The 5472-nt window shown below is 38.8% G+C and overlaps 1 long non-coding RNA gene across 1 annotated transcript; it reads right to left on the bottom strand.

The window, feature by feature from the left end:
* Window positions 1-2554: 2554 nt before the first annotated feature.
* Window positions 2555-4462, bottom strand: LOC109960151 (uncharacterized). The gene is made up of 3 exons (XR_002274950.1): window positions 4174-4462; window positions 3916-4010; window positions 2555-3403 (listed from the first exon to the last, which is right to left on the bottom strand). It is a non-coding gene; the product is annotated as an uncharacterized LOC109960151 (long non-coding RNA).
* Window positions 4463-5472: the final 1010 nt, after the last annotated feature.

Raw genomic sequence — 5472 nt, 5'->3', positions numbered from 1 at the left:
TTCTTATTTTTTTTTTTTTTTTAGTATTTATACATCTGGACCTTGAATCTGTAATAAAGTATCTATCTAATGGGAAACAAACTTGGAGGATACTCAGAGACATTTTTCATTGAGGAAATCCGGAAGATTTGTGATCAGGTGAGTTTCAGTCTACAGCCTCCACTGGTCTGTGCTTCAGTCTAGATTTACATCACATTTTATTTCATTCGCTCACAGGTGAAATGCCAAGTCAAGGAAAAGACAAAGAAGGTATATCTGGAGTTCAGAGCAGACGCATACAGGTATCAGATTGTGCAAGGAAGAAACTACCTCATCAAGGTAATTAATACTGTGGTATTATTTATACTGTGATACTGAGGTGAGTTACAGTGCCTTGCGAAAGTATTCGGCCCCCTTGAACTTTGCGACCTTTTGCCACATTTCAGGCTTCAAACATAAAGATATAAAACTGTAATTTTTTGTGAAGAATCAACAACAAGTGGGACACAATCATGAAGTGGAACGAAATTTATTGGATATTTCAAACTTTTTTAACAAATAAAAAACTGAAAAATTGGGCGTGCAAAATTATTCAACCCCCTTAAGTTAATACGTTGTAGCGCCACCTTTTGCTGCGATTACAGCTGTAAGTCACTTGGGGTATGTCTCTATCAGTTTTGCACATCGAGAGACTGAAATTTTTGCCCATTCCGCCTTGCAAAACAGCTCGAGCTCAGTGAGGTTGGATGGAGAGCGTTTGTGAACAGCAGTTTTCAGTTCTTTCCACAGATTATCGATTGGATTCAGGTCTGGACTTTGACTTGGCCATTCTAACACCTGGATATGTTTATTTGTGAACCATTCCATTGTAGATTTTGCTTTATGTTTTGGATCATTGTCTTGTTGGAAGACAAAGCTCCGTCCCAGTCTCAGGTCTTTTGCAGACTCCATCAGGTTTCCTTCCAGAATGGTCCTGTATTTGGCTCCATCCATCTTCCCATCAATTTTAACCATCTTCCCGGTCCCTGCTGAAGAAAAGCAGGCCCAAACCATGATGCTGCCACCACCATGTTTGACAGTGGGGATGGTGTGTTCAGGGTGATGAGCTGTGTTGCTTTTACGCCAAACATAACGTTTTGCATTGTTGCCAAAAAGTTCAATTTTGGTTTCATCTGACCAGAGCACCTTCTTCCACATGTTTGGTGTGTCTCCCAGGTGGCTTGTGGCAAACTTTAAACGACACTTTTTATGGATATCTTTAAGAAATGGCTTTCTTCTTGCCACTCTTCCATAAAGGCCAGATTTGTGCAGTATACGACTGATTGTTGTCCTATGGACAGAGTCTCCCACCTCAGCTGTAGATCTCTGCAGTTCATCCAGAGTGATCATGGGCCTCTTGGCTGCATCTCTGATCAGTCTTCTCCTTGTATGAGCTGAAAGTTTAGAGGGACGGCCAGGTCTTGGTAGATTTGCAGTGGTCTGATACTCCTTCCATTTCAATATTATCACTTGCACAGTGCTCCTTGGGATGTTTAAAGCTTGGGAAATCTTTTTGTATCCAAATCCGGCTTTAAACTTCTCCACAACAGTATCTCGGACCTGCCTGGTGTGTTCCTTGTTCTTCATGATGCTCTCTGCGCTTTAAACAGACCTCTGAGACTATCACAGTGCAGGTGCATTTATACGGAGACTTGATTACACACAGGTGGATTCTATTTATCATCATTAGTCATTTAGGTCAACATTGGATCATTCAGAGATCCTCACTGAACTTCTGGAGAGAGTTTGCTGCACTGAAAGTAAAGGGGCTGAATAATTTTGCACGCCCAATTATTCAGTTTTTTATTTGTTAAAAAAGTTTGAAATATCCAATAAATTTCGTTCCACTTCATGATTGTGTCCCACTTGTTGTTGATTCTTCACAAAAAATTACAGTTTTATATCTTTATGTTTGAAGCCTGAAATGTGGCAAAAGGTCGCAAAGTTCAAGGGGGCCGAATACTTTCGCAAGGCACTGTATTAAACAGAAAGATCCTCAGTATTCAACAACACAGTAATAATATATTTGTTGACACTTTCCTTCTCTTTTGCCTGCAGGTTTGCGTAGGTAACAACTACCTTGAACAAATGGTTATAACAAGAGAGGGAAACTCATTTTGAGAAAGACAAACTGTGAACACAGGCTATACACTGCAAAAAATTGGGAGTGAAATTTACTTGGAAAAAGCTAGGCAACAATTTCCACACAGAAGTTCTAAGTAAATTTTATATGGGATAATCCCAAGTAAATTGTACTTAAAGACACAGAGTCGTTTCTATAGATGTACTCAAGTAAACTTTACTTGAAATTTTCTGTTACTGGTACTAATTTTTACTCACTCTTTCTTAGTAACTTTTATTTAGACTTCATTTGCATAAATACTTGGCTTTGTTCACTTTTATTTCATTTTTATTTAAGTAATGTGTACTTAAATTTGAATTATAATTATAAAAATAAACCTTAAAAAAAATACACCAACACACAAAAGACAAAGACTTCAACAGCAGCATCTTTATTATGTGCTATAAGCTTCCAAGTAACACCTTAATTCACAACAAACACAGACTGGTGAATTAATAGACAACACAGCACCTAAAATCCTGCTGATGTGACTTATCATGCCTTTTGATGGTTAGTTATCAATTGTTATGAGCCCCATAATTATGGTTCACTAGGAACCTACTACCAATAGGCCAGAAGTAATTAAGCAATTAGTAAAGTTGGTAGTTGGTCATTTTAAGATCAACAAAGTCCAGAGAAAGAGATACTTTAAGGGTGTATTGGAACAGAAAGCAGGCCACTGAATAACATGATCACCCATACACAAAACTGTGCAGCCAAAGTACCTTTTGGAACAATTTCGGCTTACAGTGAGTAAATGTAGTTTACAAAGACATTTGCCGTCTTGGGCCAATTCCTTTTCATCTCAACATTGGTAAAAACATTTAACACTTCAAGAGAGCTTGACCTTCAGTACAGTGTACAAAAACATTTTCTTGTTGCCTTAAAGTGAAAAGGCTTTGAAAGAGAACAGGATGTAAATCACTCACATAACTTAAACCCAGGAAAGTATGCTAGAAGTTTTTTCTGCAAAGACTGGACTTTGGGAGATATCTTAAGGACATCAAGCTCAAGAAAGAGCTTCTGAAACACTTCAAATGTGTATTTCAGTTTTGGTGGGTAGCTTAGGTTCATAGCGTAGACAAAGGCCTTGAGCAGAGGGCAAGCCTTTGCCACATATCTACAGCTATCAAGAACCTCAGTTCCCTCGATGATGATCAACACATCAGCAGGAGTAGGGCCTTCGGTTGCAGCACTTTCACGGATAACAAAGATCTTCATGACATGTTTGGCATAGCCCTCCTTGACAGTTTCTTTGACATCCTGTCAAAATATGAGTATCTGTACTCAGATGCATATACTGTACATAGTTTTACAAACTTCCTGACTATGCAATAGAAGTCTTGATTAAACTGGCCATTTAATACTATACACATACAATGATGGAATAGAAATACAAAACTAGAAACCAAACATTGAGTAAATGTGCACTATGTAGTCACTCCTCCATCAAGCAAGATTTTAAGCATGAAGGTACATCTGCTGTGTTCCAAGAAAGAAGTGAAACAGCTGAGTATATTGGATTCAACACAACAATGGACAGTGTCTAATTATTCACTCTCGTGAATACTTTTCATAGAAGCAGTAGGCTTTGGGTTTTACAGGCTCCAATTCATATGCATAAAATGACATTTGAGTCAGAAATAACAGGGACAGCAGAAATAAATGACAAAATCAATGAATAAGTGAAATGCTAAAATGTTTACTATTTAGATATTAAAACCAAAGTTGAATATTGAATCAACAATCATCAGAAAGCAAATGTCAAAATTTACCTGGTAATCTTTGAGAAGGTCCTCTCCAGACTGAGGAACTCTATCAAGCAGCGGATGACAGCATTTCGTTTACCTTTCACATGCTGCTGTTTCAACTGATGGAAAAGATATTGCAAAGAACATTATTGTACACAACTAAGCTCACATGCATACAGAAAGAAAGAGTCTGCTGCAAAACTAACCAGAGAATTTTAAAAGGCTGTCAAAAATGTCAAATTAAATCGACTGCGATTCAGTGTTCTTAAAGTAAATAAATACCATCTGAAAGCATCCAAGGTGGTGAACACTTTATAGATACTGCACATCCTCCTTCTTGAAGGTGACAATGTACAGTTTTGTTCAAACTATTTCAGAGAGGTGTTATATGCTCATACAGCAGGATGTAGGATGTGAACTGTGCTGCTGTTGAACTGTAATGCAATACAATAAATTACATCCTGTAAAATAGCCATCAAGGAGACCTGCCTCTCTTCCCCTTTCTCTCTCCTGCTCTCTCTCATCCTGCAGGCTCAGCGACACAATTGAGACGCATCACCTGCTAATTTACTCTCTGAGTGTATGGCACAGCTGAAGCACATCCCCTCATTACCTGACAGCTCCCTACTTAAAGCCCCGGCAGAAGCTCCTGCCTTGCCAGATCATTGACATTCATATGGTGATGGTGACTATGTTAATGGTGACGTAACATAACATATTGACACTGATACGGTAACATTGACGGTGAGATCAAGTTTTTATGTTGTTTCACATTGGCGATCTTCGCTGCTGTTAGTGACGGCCATACGAGGCCCCATGAAGCTTTGGACCCTTTTGGACCATTGTATTGAAAATTGGTTCACTACTCTTAGCTTCATTCACTGAGCACGTGGGTGACATCTGCTGGCGCAGTGGTTGTTGTACAGCCTTGCAAAGGTGACGCTGATGCACCTTGCGTGTGCACTGAGTGTTGTTGTAATGTGGAAATTATGTAAATAAAGCTGAAATCTAACATTTTACATCTCTGTTTTTCTTACTTGCCTTACAAAGTATCTGAAATGAAATGTTGACTACCTAAGTAATCCTCCTTCCCCAAGAAATCTTAAGAATATGAAATGGATTTATAATTATTCATCCCAAATTACACACTGGACAGAGCAAATATTTACAGTGTTCAATGAGGCTGTGGATGTAATTAATATTCTGATAATATAATATGTGTTCTGATTGTGCTTGGTGTACACTGAGTGTGTTTGTTTGACTCAGGCATTTTTATTCAAAAATAATAGTGTCTCCACAGTAGATGGTTTTAGACGATGATTTCGCTTTTTTGAGACAACTTCCCCAGCTTTAGAGAAGACCTTTTCACACAGCACAGAAGATGCTGGTGTCGCCAGGAACTGTTTGGCCAGGTTGAACAGGTGTGGGTACAGGGATCTGTGCATCGTCCAGTAACCTAAGGGATCCTGTGATCTGTCCAGAGGAGGAGCAGACAGATATCAATGAACCTCCACAATGGCATCTGTAGTAGTGTTCTGGGATTTTCTGGCATCTTCTGTGTAGTGGTTAGAAATAAACCAG

Source organism: Monopterus albus, unplaced genomic scaffold (genome assembly GCF_001952655.1).
Source record: "Monopterus albus unplaced genomic scaffold, M_albus_1.0 scaffold44.1, whole genome shotgun sequence".
Taxonomy (NCBI): domain Eukaryota; kingdom Metazoa; phylum Chordata; class Actinopteri; order Synbranchiformes; family Synbranchidae; genus Monopterus; species Monopterus albus.
Note: the sequence above shows the minus strand (reverse complement) of the source record. Positions and strands in the feature narration are given on the sequence as shown.